This window comes from Pan paniscus, chromosome 19 (assembly GCF_029289425.2).
Source record: "Pan paniscus chromosome 19, NHGRI_mPanPan1-v2.0_pri, whole genome shotgun sequence".
Taxonomy (NCBI): Eukaryota; Metazoa; Chordata; class Mammalia; order Primates; family Hominidae; genus Pan; species Pan paniscus.
The window spans coordinates 19,198,091-19,213,401 of record NC_073268.2 but is presented as its reverse complement, the minus strand read 5'-3'; the positions used below and the strand labels follow the sequence as shown (position 1 = coordinate 19,213,401).

The 15,311-nt window shown below is 42.6% G+C and overlaps 1 protein-coding gene across 6 annotated transcripts in view; it reads left to right on the top strand.

Annotated features, from left to right (window-relative positions):
* KANSL1 (KAT8 regulatory NSL complex subunit 1) overlaps positions 1 to 15,311 on the top strand; it is a 197,280-nt gene that overhangs the window by 1,627 nt on the left and 180,342 nt on the right. For all 6 annotated transcript variants that reach the window (XM_034941609.3, XM_034941612.3, XM_057300264.2 and 3 more), the window contains exon 2: positions 300 to 433. The gene's annotated coding sequence lies outside the window, so the exon portion shown is untranslated. The remainder of the gene's footprint in view (positions 1 to 299; positions 434 to 15,311) is intronic.

Genomic DNA, 15,311 nt, shown 5'->3' with positions numbered 1-15,311 from the left:
TTTATGAAGTACCCTGGAAAATTACTTTATTCTCTCTGGGATTTTGGCTAATTGTTTGATAAGCAATTTTACATTATCTAAAATACGTGTTACATATTTATTTCTCTTTTTATGTAAAGTATGTTTCTACACACATATATATGGAGACACACATTTGCCCTTTTCTAAAGGGGACTGTATTTTCTATACTTTTTTAGTGCGATGAGGCAAATAGTACTTCAAAATCCCTGCCCAGGTAGCTTAAACTATTTGCATCGTCTTGATTATTTTTTAGTCTAAATGAAAATCCTCTCTTTCAGATACCTTCTCGAAACAAAAGATTTTCCTACCTGCTTATACTTGGTAACCGAGGGAATTACTAAGACTTCTTGCTCGTTTCTGAGTATTGTCTTTATATCCTGACACTATGAATGCTACTTGGATGCCTCTTAAGGTAAGATGTGTTATTTTTTCATTACCAGCCTCATTTTATTCATTTTTCTTTAGAATTGGGAATATTATAGTTTTTGAATTTGCTATTCTTCACTTCCTTTACCTGCCATTTCTCTTGCCTCTTGTGTTTGCTTCCTAGGATTGATTGGCTATATCTTACTTTGTATCTCTACTGTTCTTTGATTATCGGTGTGAATGTTTTAATGAAGTTCTCAAATTAACTTCCATTATAATGAAAGGCAGTGATCTTTTTAACTTTAAATTATGGCAACTTACATAGTTGTAAAATTATGTTCCGGTCTTAGGATGGGTTGGCAATTCAAACATCTAGGTCCACTTTTCAAACAGGTACTTTAGAGTCATAGGTACTAGGGTGTGTCCCACTCTTGCAAATCAGTAGCTGATTCATGTGTTACAAAAGATGTGTCATTAACCATTTGTTTACTCTGAAACTTCATATAGTATATTAGGGCATTCTAAGACCTGCTGGTTTACACGTATGACTCTTTCAGAGTCCTCCTGCTGCACCCCAGTCCTTTGTGTGACATTTCATACTATTTTTCTCAGCAGGTAGCACTTACACCAAGTTTTATTTCACAGGGTAAACCTCATTTGGACAGTGTGGACAGATGACCTTTAGATGAAAAAGCTCCCATTGATGTGGTTCTCCAGTCTCTTTGGCTCCTCTAATCTCTTGTACATAGATGGCCAAAGAACTCTCCATTAGGACTAAGCAAAGGGCAGAGCTTAAGACTTAAGTAGGTGGCTTCTTTGATTTTCTTGTGACTAAAAATACATTAAAAAAATAAAATTAAATAAAAACAAACAGAAAAGACATAAGGAGGGGATGGGAGGAAGGACAGAGAAGGATAAGGAGTCTTGGAAACCCTCCACCAGCTTCGCCTTTCTTCAGAGTTGGATACTAGCTTAGTTAAGATTGTTGGGTGCTAATCTGCTCTGTGGACTTCCAGATTGATGCAGAGGAGAAATCAGACAATAGTGCAGTGTGTGTAACCTAAATATCTGGACTTGTGGGAAATCTTAGGTCATGTAGGCTGAGTTCTCATCTTCATTTATGTTTCAGCTGCTATTGCTGGATAAGAGTGCTTATATTAATATACAGGAAGCCAAAGTGACACAGTTTTTCCAGCATTCTCCCTGTAGAGTTGGAGGGGTTGCATGGGGAATGCAACCAGAAGTTCTGAACCCGTTAAGAATCAGAGGACCTGTGTAAGAGTGTTTCGACTTAGCAAGTGTTGAGCCCCAGTGTTGGTGGCCTCTGTCCTCTTTAGGAAGCAGGCAAGGGGATTGAGATCAACACATTGGATTTCATTTTATAGTATCCTAGGTTTTAACGAATGTATTTGGTACACAAAGCCCTACTTTTAAAGATATTTCCAGTGTTTAAGGTTTTACCTCTAAATCTCTCTGAACCTGGGTTGTAATACAGTAACCTCAGAAGTTCTACTAGAGGTCTCTGGCATGGCAGGAATAGAGAAAGGAAATCAGCTCCATATCGTGAGTTACCACCTGTTACTACTTAAGAATGCAGTTAGGTGGTTGCCTTAATATTATGTTCCTTACCAATCCTTTGCTCAGTGGGAAACATCTTCTAAGTGTAAACCAATTTTTGGGGGTAATGTTTTCTTCCTATTTTTATTACTTAGAAACCTTAAAAATTACAGTGTTCGTCTGGTCAGAAAAAAAGGTCCTTTTTGCGGGGAGGATAGCATTGAGTTTGTGGGCTGGAAAATAAAAGTGGGGAGAGGGAACTTTATTCTCTTTTTCATTGGTGAATATCCTTAAAACATTTCTAAGATGTAGTTTCAGATTAGAGCTACTTAATTTAAGTAAAAAGAAATGATAGGTTAATTAAAGTGCATATTTTGGAGCCTAAATGTTTATTTTATATAGATCTTATATTTTGTTTCCAATTATCTTATTGTAGAATGAACTCTGTCGTTCTGTCAGGCATTGCGTAAATGTTAGACTGAGTATGTGCTTGTTTCCATGCGTATAGAAAATAGCGTCACAGTCACTCAGTCTTCACAAATGAAAATGCCAGAGGAGGCAAGTAACAAGGAAGAATAACTCCAAACCAAAACTCCTCAATTTAAGGCACTCTCGTTAATTAGAAGTTCTCATGGAAATTATTATTTATCCCTTTTTCTCTGTGTTAGGGGTCTGTACCTTTTTAAAGCCTGAATATTTCTAGCCACGACTAAGCAATGTCAGTGATGTTACTAGGGTCTAGTTGTCAGGGTTAGGGCTAAGGAGTGGGTGAGATGGGAGAGGAATAGGGAAAGGAAGGAGAATTGAGTGAGTTGGAGAAAAGAGTGAAATGAAGATGAGGAGGAGAGAAAAGATACAGGGTCTTTAGTGTGTAGCATGGAGCCATCATCAGTTGTCTCAGGTAGTTCTTAGGGCTGCTGGATGCCTTGTGTGCTAGACTGAACTATGGTGAAATGAAGTAAAAACTGTTCTTGACAAGCAAAACGAGAGAATTAAAACATAATTTAATATGATATAGAAAGATCTGCAAGGCAGACAGTTAAGTGATGAAAGCAAGATGCAGAACAGTATGTATGATTTGATACCCTTTGTGTTTTTTGGAAAAAAAAAACAGGAGAAAAAGATAATTTGCATTGGTGTATGTATGCAAAAAAAAAAAAAAAAAGATCTTTAGGGCTGGGCATGGTGGCTCACACGTGTAATCCCAGCACTTTGGGAGGCCATTGTGGGTGGATTACCTGAGGTCAGGAGTCTGAGACCAGCCTGGCCAATATGGTGAAACCCCGTCTCTACTGAAAATATAAAAACTAGCTGGGGCGTGGTGGCACACACCTGTAATCCCAGCTACTCGGGAGGCTGAGGCAGGAGAATTGCTTGAGCCGGGAGACGGAGCTTGCAGTGAGCTGAGATCACGCCACTGTCCTCCAGCCTGGCTGACCAAGCGAGACTCTGTCTCGAACAACAGCAACAACACAAACCTTTAGAAGAATAAATAAGAAAATGGTGGCACTGGTTACCTGTTAGGTCTAGGAATTGTTCAGGTAGAGGACAGAGTAGGAAGGAGACTTCTCATTGCATTATATCTTTTTACACTTTCTGATGTTTGTATCAGATTTTAAAAATTAAATAGAAAATTGAAAATTTTAGCTGGGCACAGTGGCTCACGCCTGTAATCCCAGCACTTTGGGAGGCCGAGGAGGGCGGATCATGAGGTCAGGAGATCGAGACCATCCTGGCTAACACGGTGAAACCCCGTCTCTACTAAAAATACAAAAAAATAGCTGGGCGTGGTGGCAGGCGCCTGTAGTCGCAGCTACTCGGGAGGCTGAGGCAGGAGAATGGCGTGAACCCAGGAGGCGGAGTTTACAGTGAGCCGAGATCGTGCCACTGCACTCCAGTCTGGGCGACAGAGGGAGACTCCGTCTCAAAAAAAAAAAAAAAAAAAAAATTTTAAAGAACAGCATCTCAATCCTTCCTTTTCTTCTCTTTCTGTGTCTGGAAGTCAGAGAAATGGCAAGGGTTCTAACTGAGAGAATAGTTTTTTTGTTTTTGTTTTTGTTTTTTTGAGATGGAGTCTCACTCTGTCACCCAGGCTAGAGTGCAGTGGCGCAATCTCGGCTCACTGCAAACTGTGCCTCCTGGGTTCATGTCATTCTCCTGCCTCAGCCTCCCGAGTAGCTGGGACCACAGGCGCCCGCCACCACGCCCGGCTAATTTTTTGTATTTTTAGTAGAGACGGAGTTTCACCGTGTTAGCCAGGATGGTCTCGATCTCCTGACCTCATGATCCGCCCAACTCGGCCTCCCAAAGTGCTGGGATTACAGGCGTGGGCCACCGTGCCCAGCCGAGAGAATAGTTCTTGAACAGTGGTTGAGGGGATACACATGCAAAAGGGCCCATAATCTAGGACATGTGTTCTCTTGGAATCTTCAAGAATTTTGAATTTATAGATGTATATTTCTAGTATTGAACTGCAAAGTCAGGCATTAAAAAATTTAACTTGGCCAGACGCGATGGTTCACGCCTGTAATCCTAGCACTTTAGGAGGCTGAACAGGCAGATCGCTGGAGCACACGAGTTTGAGAACAGCCTGGGCAACATGGCAAAACCCCATCTCTACTAAAAATACAAAAGAAAATTAGCCAGGCATGGTGGTGTGCACCTGTAGTTGCAGCTACTTGAGAGGCTGAGGTGGGAGGATGGCTCGAGCCTGGGAGGTGGAGGTTGCAGTGAACTGTGATTGCGCCCCTGCAGTCCAGCCTGGGTGATAGAGCCAGACCTTGTCTCTTGTCTCATTAAAGAAAAAAAAAATTAACTTGTTCTTAAAGTTTTAGTAAAAACAGGTTTTCATTGTATATCCCCTTAAATTAGCAATTAGATATAATCTCAGCATTCTTCTTCTTCTTCTTCTTTTTTTTTTTTTATGAGACAAGAGTCTCGCTTTGTTGTCCAGGTGATCTTGGCTCACTGCAACCTCCACTTCCTGGGTTCAAGTGATTCTCCTGCCTCAGCCTCCCGAGTAGCTGGGATTACAGACATCTGTCACCATGGCCAGCTAATTTTTTTTTTATTTTTAGTAGAGATGGGGTTTCACCAGCTTGGCCAGGCTGGTCTTAAACTCCTGACCTCAGGTGATCCACCCGCCTCGGCCTCCCAAAGTGCTGGGATTACAGGCATGAGCCACCGTGCCCGGCCTAATCTCAGCACTCTTAACCGTGTGACTTTGGGCGATTTTCTTAATCTCTCTGAGATTCAGTTTCCTCCTTCATACTGGAAATAATAACACTTACTTCAGAGGACTTTTGTATTATATCTGTAAAGGACATAGGGCAGTGTTTGGCTCAGTGGACTACTACTGTTCTTATTGTAATTACTAATTTTTTTTTTTTTTTGAGATGGAGTCTTGCTGTGTCGCCCAGGCTGGAGTTCAGTGGCACGATCTCGGCTCACTGCAACCTGCGTCTCCTGAGTTCAAGCAATTCTCCTGCCTCAGCCTCTCAAGTAGCTGGGATTACAGGCGCCTGCCAGCATGCCCGGCTTATTTTTCTATTTTTAGTAGAGACGGGGTTTCACTATGTTTGCCAGGCTGGTCTCAAACTCCTGGCCTCAAGTGATCCACCCGCCTTGGCCTCGCAAAGTGCTGGGATTACAGGCGTGAGCCACCACGCCAGCTCTTATTGTAATTACTGTTAATAATAGCTCCTCATACACTAGTGGTGAGAGAGAGGGCTCTGGCTATGTGATACTGGGTAAGCTCATTAACCTCTTAGAACCTCGGTGTCCACACTGTAAAAAGGGTATAATGATAGTACCTAGATCCTAGAGTGGACTTTATAAGGATTAAATGAGTTTATTCACGCAGAGTGTTTAGAACAGCACCTGGTAGGTACTTAGTAAACCTGAGCTGTGAATTTTCTTATGACATCTGTTTGCTAAGGCTGCTGCCACAGAGTGACATATGCTGAGTAGCTTAAATAACAGAAATTTATTGTCTCACTGTTCTGGAGGCTAGAAATCTAAGGGCAGAGGCATGCTTTCTCTGAAGCAACTGGGACAGGATCTGTTTCAAGCCTCTCTTCTAGCTTCTGGTGGCAGCATAACTCCAGTCCTTATGTAGAGTTCTCCCTGTGTGTATTTCTTTTGTTTTTTTAGACAGAGTCTTGCTCTGTTGCCCAGGCTGGAGTGCAGTGGCATAATATCGGTTCACTGCAACCTCTGCCTCTCAGGTTCAGGTGATTCTCCTTCCTTAGCCTCCTAAGTAGCTGGGATTACAGGCACGTGTCACCATGCCCAGGTAATTTTTTGTATTTTTTGTAGAAACAGGGTTTCACCATGTTGCCCAGGGCGGTCTTGAACTCCTGACGTCAGGTGATCTGCCTCCCTCGGCCTACCAAAGTGCTGGGATTACAGGCATGAGCCACAGCACCCAGCCTAAATTTTGTATTTTTTTGTAGAGACAGGGCTGCACCTTGTTGCCCAGGCTGGTCTCAAACTCCTGACCTTAAGTGATCTGCCCACCTCAGCCTCCCAAAGTGCTGGGATTACAGGTGTGAGCCACTGCGCCCAGCCTCCCTGTGTGTATTTCTTTGTGTCCACAATTTCCTCTTTTTTATAAGGACAAGTCATATTGGGATTAGAGTCCTCTCTGATGACCTCATTTTAACTTTATGACCTCTTTGAAGATCCTATCTCTTTTTTTTTTTTCAGAGTCTCTCTTTGTTGCCCAGGCTGGAGTACAGTGGGGTGATCTCAGCTCACTGCAACCTCCTCCTCCTAGGTTCAAGTGATTCTTCTGCCTTAGCCTTCCAAGTAGCTGGAGTTACAGGTGCTCGCCACCGTGCCTAGCTAATTTTTACATTTTTGGTAGAGATGGGGTTTCACCACATTGGCCAGGCTGGTCTTGAACTCCTGACCTCAAGTGGTCCACCCACCTCGGCCTCTTAAAGTGCTGAGATTGCAGGCGTGAGCCACTGCACCTGGTCTGAAGATCCCGTCTCTAAGATCACATTCTGAGGTACTGAATGTTAGGAGTACTACATATCTCTTTTTTTTTTTTTTTGAGACAGGGTCTCCCTTTGTCATTCAGGCTGGAGTGCAGTGGCACTTGGATCATTGCAACCTCCAGCCCCCTAACCCCTGGGCTCAAGCAATCCTCCCACCTCAGCTTCCTGAGTAACTGGGACTACAGGTGCACACTACCACATCTGGCTATTTTTAAATATTTTTAGTAGAGATGGGGTCTTGCCATGTTGCCCAGGCTGATATTGAACTCCTGAGCTCAAGCGATCCTGTGGCCTTGGCCTCCCAAAGTGCTAGGATTACAGGAATGCGCCACTGTGCCCAGGCCCCTGGAGTACTACATATCTCTTTTGGGGAACACAATTCAGCCCAGAACAGGTGTATATCATTTATCATGGGTACTAGACCCTCGACACCTACACATAGGAAATGAAAATTTTGGTGCAAATTGATAGCATGACTTAAAGAAGTAGATTATTTATTTAGCTTCTCATGTATTTATCTTTAACAAGATTTTTGTTTTATCTTTGAAACTTTTTTTTTTTTTTTTTGAGACGGAGTCTTGCTCTTTTGCCCAGGCTGGAGTGCAGTGGCGTGATCTCGGCTCACTGCAACCTCCGTCTCCTGGGTTCAAGCAATTCTCCTGCCTCAGTTTCCCCAGTAGCTGGGATTACAGGTGCCCGCCACCACATCTGGCTAATTTTTGTAGTTTTAGTAGAGATGGGTTTCACCATGTTGGCCAGGCTGGTCTCGAACTCCTGATCTCAGGTGATCCACCTGCCTCGGCCTCCCAAAGTGTGTGAGTCACCAAGTCTGGCCCATACTCTTGGTTTTCTTTGCAGACTTTTTTCCTCTTTTGCTCCTAAAAACATTAGTATTTGCCTTCCCTTGACCCTTCTTCCTCTCACCCTGTGCAGTTTATGAGGAATGCCTTAGATAAACTTGTGCCTCACTTGTCGTCTATATGCCGATGATTTGCAAATGTGTGTTTTTCCAGCTCTGACTAGTTTTCTGATCTCCAATCCCATATACACAGTTGTTTCCTGGACATCTCTACTTGGATGTCCTATGGGCATTTTATTTTATTTTATTATTATTATTATTACTATTGAGACGGAGTCTCGCTCTATCCCCCAGGCTGGAGTGCAGTGGCACGGTCTCGGCTCACGGCAGCCTCTGCCTCCCAGGTTCCAGCGACTCTCTTGCCTCAGCCTCCGGGTAGCTGGGATTACAGGTGTGCACCACCACGTCCGGCCAGTTTTTGTATTTTTAGTAGAGATGGGGTTTCACCATGTTGGCCAGGCTGGGCTCGAACTCCTGACCTCAGGTGATCCACCTGCCTCAGCCTCCCAAAGTGCTGGGATTACAGGCGTGAGCCACTGCATCTGGCCATCATATGGGCATTTTAAAATGATCTTATCCACTTCCCCAGTCCAACCTCTTCCTATCTTCGTATCTTAGTGAGCGGTAGTGTCACCCAGCCAGTCACTCAAATCAGGGATTTGAGAGGCCTCTGGGTTCCTTCTTGTGCCATTCTAGTCACCACATTCTTGAGATCCTAGCTCATAATATTTTCCTAGTCATCCTACTTCTCCTTTTTGAGTCCAGACCTTCATCGCCCTTTTGGCTGCATGACCTTCTGTTGTCTTGTAATCATTCTCCTTGACTGCTTTCTCTCTTCCAAGTCGCTGCCAACATGATCCTTGTAAAATGCATGTTCAAGCGTATGATCATATCCCTCTTCCACCATGGCTCAACTAGCTTTGAAGGTAGAGTTGAAATGTTTTGCCAGATCATCTCTCCACTTCTTCCTGAGCATCCTGTACGCAGTAGTACAGATAGCTTGTGCCCAGTTCCTTCTGTGAACCCTGTTGTTCTTTGCCTCTGGGTCTTCACACAAGCAGTTACCTCTGCTTAAGATGGACTCTACCCTGTTCTGGAAACTTACTCCCCCTAGTCTTTAATAACAGTAGTGGCTGGTCCAAGTATATTGGTGTTTACTATTAATTGATCACAGCCAGTTACAGATTTCTTTGTTCCTTCTCCACTCCCACTGCTTCACTTGATTAGCCTTAAAACAAAATAACAGTAGTGATAATAGTAATAACAGTAGCTGACACTGAGTGCTTCCTCTGGACCCAGGTATTATCACTTTATGATCAGAGTTCATAAAGAAATACAAATGACCAAGAAGCATATGAGAAACATTTTTATTCTGATAAATAATCAAAGGAATGCAGATTAAATGACATACTATTTTTTACCTATCAGATTTGCAGTTGACTGTGCTGTCAAAGGTGGTAAGGGGACAATCTCTGAAACTGTTAGTGTGTGTGCATGTGAGTGTGCATATGCAGACCTAGCACTTCTATTGTACTGATTGCTGGTTTGCTCCACTTTGAACCCAGCTAGTCTCTAGGTTCTTTGAGAATGAGGACTTGCTCTTGTCTTTTATCCTCACTGCTTGCTGTTTTTGTTTCTTTTTTTTTTGAGACGGAATTTCGCTCTTTGTTGCCCAGGCTGGAGCGCAGTGGCGCGATCTCGGCTCACTGCAACCTCTGCCTCCCAGGTTGAAGTGATTCTCCTGCCTCAGCCTCCCAAATAGCTGGGATTACAGGTGCCTGCCACCACGTCCAGCTAATTTTTGTATTTTTAGTAGAGACAGGGTGTCACCATGTTGGTCAGGCTGGTCGCGAACTCCTGACCTCAGGTGATCCACCCCCCTCAGCCTCCCAAAGTGCTGGCATTACAGGCGTGAGCCACCATACCCGGCCATCACTGCTTGCTCTTGATGGCACTTAGTAAATGAGTGTTAAAGACTGTATTGCTGGACTTGGGACATGCATCTTTAGGAGGGTATCAGTGGAAAAGCTGAGAGTCACATGCATTTGCCAGTCTTGGCCTTACTCTTTGGATCTATTGGTCCCAGTCTGATAAGTGCAAGCAACTTTGGAATAAGGATTGTCAAGAATTAAGATTTTTAATACTCTTTCTTTGAATGCTAAAGGGCAAAAGTGTTTTTGTTGTTTTTGCTTTTGGAAAAAGAGAACTAGTTTGCTGACCACACAGTGTCATTTGGTAATTTAGAGTGTTTTCACATAGTTAAAGTATAGGGAAATGAATATTTAGGCCTGTGATGTTTATATATGCCAGGTAGTATATTTGGCAGGGAATTGATTTTTAGAATTGTTTGTGACATTAGTTCTTGCATATTAGTTTTTTTTTTTTTAAATGGAGTCTCACTCTGTTGCCCAGGCTGGAGTGCAGTGGCGCAGTCTCGGCTCACTGCAACCTCCACCTCCCGGGTTCAAGCAATCCTCGTTCCTCAGCCTCCTGAGTATCTCAGACTACAGGCACGTGCCACCACACCCGGCTGATTGTTATATTTTTAGTAGAGACAGGGTTTCACCATGTTGGCCAGGCTGGTCTTGAACTCCTGACCTCAGGTGATCCACCCACCTCGGCCTCCACAAAGTACTGGGATTACAGGTGTGAGCCACTGCACCCCGCCTAGTTCCTGCACATTAGAAAACGTTTGGGCCGGGCACGGTGGCTCACGCCTGTAATCTCAGCACTTTGGGAGGCCGAGGCGGGCCCATCACGAGGTTAGGAGATCAAGACCATCCTGGCTAACATGGTGAAACCCCGTCTCTACTAAAAATTAAAAAAAAAAAAAAAAATTAGCCGGGCGTGGTGTTGGGTGCCTGTAGTCCCAGCTACTCGGGAGGCTGTGGCAGGAGAATGGTGTGAACCCGGCAGGCGGAGCTTGCAGTGAGCTGAGATCACGCCACTGCTCTCCAGCCTGGGCCACAGAGCGAGACTCCGTCTCAAAAAACAACAACAACAACAACAACAAAAACAAAATGCTTGTCCCCCTTGCCTTCTCCATCACAGCTCTGTTAAGTATGAGTTTAGATACACAGTATTTTCTTTTTTATTACCGTGTATAATTTGTATTTGTAGCAGCAGCCCAGAAGACAGGCAAGCGTATGGTTCTAGCTCACTTTTTTTTACTGGGCACTTGATGGTGGTGGTAATTTATCGGTCAGCAGGGGGAGCTGCAGTTGCTGATATTTAAATGATTCCATCTCAACTGGTTTTCCATAGAAAGTTTGTCGGCCAAGAGAAAGAAAAGTTTTGCTGGCAAAGAACATGATCAGAGTTCATAAGGAAGAAATACAAATGACCAAGAAGCATATGAGAAACATTTTTATCCTGATAAGTAATCAAAGGAATGCAGATTAAATGACATACTCTTTTTTTAACCTATCAGATTTACAGTTGACTGTGCTGTCGAAGGTGGTGAGGGGGCAATCTCTGAAACTGCTAGTGGAGTGTGCATTGGGCCTAGTTTTTTTGAAAGATATTTTGGCAACATATATTGGCAAAATTAAAACATTCTTTAATTCAGTAATTGCACATCTAGGAATTTATCCTAAAGGGGAAAAATTAAGATATATAGAAAGATTCGTGAACAAAGGTGTTCATTGTAACATTATTCATATTAGTGAGAATTGAGAATAAACCTAAATGAGCAGCAAGATTTATAGGAAAATAAATCATGGTATATTTAAGGATGGACATTTACAACCATGGAATAGTATTTGAAAGAATTTTTCTGGCCGGGTGCGGTGGCTCATGCCCGTAATTCCAGCACTTCAGGAGGCCAAGGCGGGCGGATTATGAGGTCAGGAGATCGAGACCGTCCTGGCCAACATGGTGAAATCCCATCTCTACTAAAAATACAAAAATTAGCTGGGCGTGGTGGCACGTGCCTGAAATCCCAGCTACTCAGGAGGCTGAGGCAGGAGAATTGCTTGGACCAGGGAGTCGGAGGTTGCAGTGAGCTGAGATGGTGCCACTGCACTCCAGCCTGGTGACAGAGCAAGTCTCTGTCTAAAAAAAAAAAAAGAATTTTTAATGTCTTAGGATGTTGAGTAAATGATAAATGAAAAATTCAGGGTGCAGAGCTATATAAGGAGCATTCTAAGTGTATAAAGATAAGGAATGTATATATGTTCTAGTATAATATGTATGTATATATTACACACACATACATACCGAGGTAAAAGAATGGAAGGAAGTCTATACCAACCAGCCTCCTTGAGTCTGTCTGTCAGGGGTCTGTCCAACCAATTGTTCTGTCTAAATTGGCACCAAGTGATGTTTTCAGGTGAAACATTGTTATCTGTTAAGATGTTAACCTCAGAAATTTAGGGCCTCACGTCTGATAGCACTTCTATCCTGTAGGACCTGAATGGACCTAATATACATACATTTATCCAAGCACTTGAATCTATTTTTAACTTGTAGATTGTGGTAACACAATCCACAAGTTTCTTTTATCTGTTATAGAAAGAAATACTTTTCAAGCATAAAAGGTGAATAAATTAGTATTTACCATATTGATACGTTTTCTGATTTTGATCACATTGCCCCTTTGCTTTCATGTTTCTCAACTGAAGATGCTTGACTTTTTAATTTAATCTCCAGTGAAACCTCCTTCCAGGATCTTTGTCAGCATTGCTTTCCCTTTCTGGATTTATGATAACTACTCAGAACTGCATTTTAGTTATAACTACACTGTGATTTGGTAGAAGGATAAGAAAATATGTTCTATTTACAGCAAGCTTGTCCGACCCATGGCCCACAGGCTGCATGCGGCCCAGGACAGCTTTGAATGTGGCCCAACACAAATCTGTAAACTTTCTTAAAACATTATGAGATTTTTTTTAAGATTTTCTTTTTTAGCTCATCAGCTATTGTTACTTTAGTGTATTTTATGTGTGGCCCAAGACAGCTCTTCTTCCAGTGTGGCTCAGGGAAGCCAAACGATTGGGCACCCTTGATTTACAGTTTTTTCCTAATAGGATTTGGTCCTCCCTCCCTCCCTTTTCTTTTTCTTTCTTTCCTTTTTTTTTTTTTTTTTTTTTGCGTAGAACATCACATTGTCTTTAGGGAATATTCTATAATTATTCAAAAATTCCTTTTTTGACTTGAAGGCATGAGTCTTTTAAGTATAGCTTAGATTTTTTTTCCTGTAAATGCCCTACTTTTCATTTGTCCATGCTGTAACATACCTGCCATTTCCTCGCATGTAATTTTTTAACTCTCATATCTCAGTGGGCTCTTAGAGGTAATCCAAGGTAAGAACCACCTTTTTAGTTAGGTCTGATGGTTAGAAAGCTTGAGTTGAAGCGTGCCCTTCTGGAATTGCCACTTTGGGCCCAATTTTGTCTACACGGGAACTGCTTAGAGCAAGTCTGGTTTGTCTTCTGCTAGATAACCCTTCACATATTTAGACAGCTTTTATACTTGCCAAAGCATTCTCTAAGCTGAATATAAATCTTAGTTTTTGCAAATGTTTCTCATTTAATATATTTAGAAACCCTTTCCATCACTCCGTTCCCTTATTTTTCCAACTCATGTGGTATTTCATTATTAGGAATCTCATCATCCCATCTGCAAAATGGGGAATTCTCTGTATATTTTTTGTACAATATATTAAAATGTTAAATATAGCATTTCTAAAAAAATTTTCAATCTTCTGTTTTTACTTCTTCATTTGGGGAAGTACCTCAGCATCTACCTATAATTTTCTGTGTCTCAGTTATGTCCAGTCTACAGTAAATGTTCTCATCCTGTGGCCACTCAGGTCTTTAAAAAAAAACTTTAATTTAGAATCTTATCAAGAGTTTTGTGAAAGCTCACGTAAATTATATTCACATATTTATTTTCTTTTCTTTCTTTTTTTTTTTTTGAGACAGAGTCTCACTCTGTTGCCCAGGCTGGAGTGCAGTGGTGCGATCTCGGCTCACTGCAACCTCCGCCTCCCGGGTTCAAGCGTTTCTCCTGCCTCAGCCTCCCGAGTAGCTATGACTACAGGTGCTCACCACCACACCCAGCTAATTTTTGTATTTTTAGTAGAGTTGGGGTTTCACCATGTTGGCTAGGATGGTCTCGATCTCCTGACCTCATGATCCACCCGCCTCAGCCTCCCAAAGTGCTGGGATTACAGGCATGAGCCACCGTCACCCAGCCACACATATTTATTTTCTCAGAGAATTTGGGTGAACTGGTGTGGTGTGATTTCCACTTTTAGAATCCATGTTGTCTTTTCCTCAGAAGGTTATTCATGCTGATATGTCTTCTGAGCCCATCTTTATTAGAGATTTGCTAGTTTGGGCAGTTTGAAGTTGCAGCCTACTTGAGTAGATGGAAGTTACTTTGATGACAGCATTTTTTTGTTCGTTTTGGTTCAGCACATACTTATTGAGTACCTAATATGCCAGAAGTTGAGCAAGGAAAATATTGATAAAGGAAAAGTGGATTCTATCCTCCTGGCATTTAGAGAAGGTCACTCATATGACCGTCAGCTAATATGTTCTGTCCTGCAGTTTAATAATTTATACTTAAATGCCTTTAAAACACAGAGAAGGGGCTGGTCGTGGTGGCTCACACCTGAAATCCCAGCACTTTGGGAGGCCGAGTTGGGTGGATCACTTGAGGTCAGGAGTTTGAGAACAGCCTGGGTAACATAGTGAAACCCTGTCTCTACTAAAAATACAAAAATCAGCCAAATGTGGTGGCACATGCCTGTAATCCCAGCTACTTGGGAGGCTGAGGTGGGAGAATGGCTTGAACCCGGGAGACAGAGGTTGCAGTGAGTCGAGATGGTGCCACTGCACTCCAGCCTGGGCAACAGAGTGAGACTCTGTCTCAAAAAAACAACAACAAAAAACCCATAGAGACTATTTTGGGTCTTCATGACTACCTGACATCTGACATATCAGTTTGAGGAATTTAGTATACTTAATGATGCATTTGATTCACTATTAGAGATTTGTATGCTTATTAAGAGTAATTTAGATAGCTTTTCCCCTCTACCTTCCCCAGTAAATATCGAAGCAAATAAGAATTATATAATATCAGCTGTCTTGCTTTTTATCAATCCCACTTATCAAGTGACCCATCCAGTTTTATTTGGCATCGAGCTTTTTATGTATTTAAACTGTCTCTTAGGTGACTTTGCATTTTCTTTTTTTTTTGAGATGGAGTTTTGCTTTTGTCACTCAGGCTGGAGTGCAATGGCGCAATCTTGGCTCACTGCAACTTCCGACTCCCGGGTTCAAGCAATTCTCCTGCCTCAGCCTCCCAAGCAGCTGAGACTGCAGGCATGTGCCATCACGCCTGGCTAATTTCTGTAGTTTTTGTTTTTTTTTTAGTTGAGATAGGATTTCACCATGTTGGCCAGGCTGGTCTCGAACTCCTGAACTCAAATGATCCGCCCCACTCGGCCTCCCAAAGTGCTGGGATTACAGGCGTGAGCCGCTGCGCCCGGGCTGCAT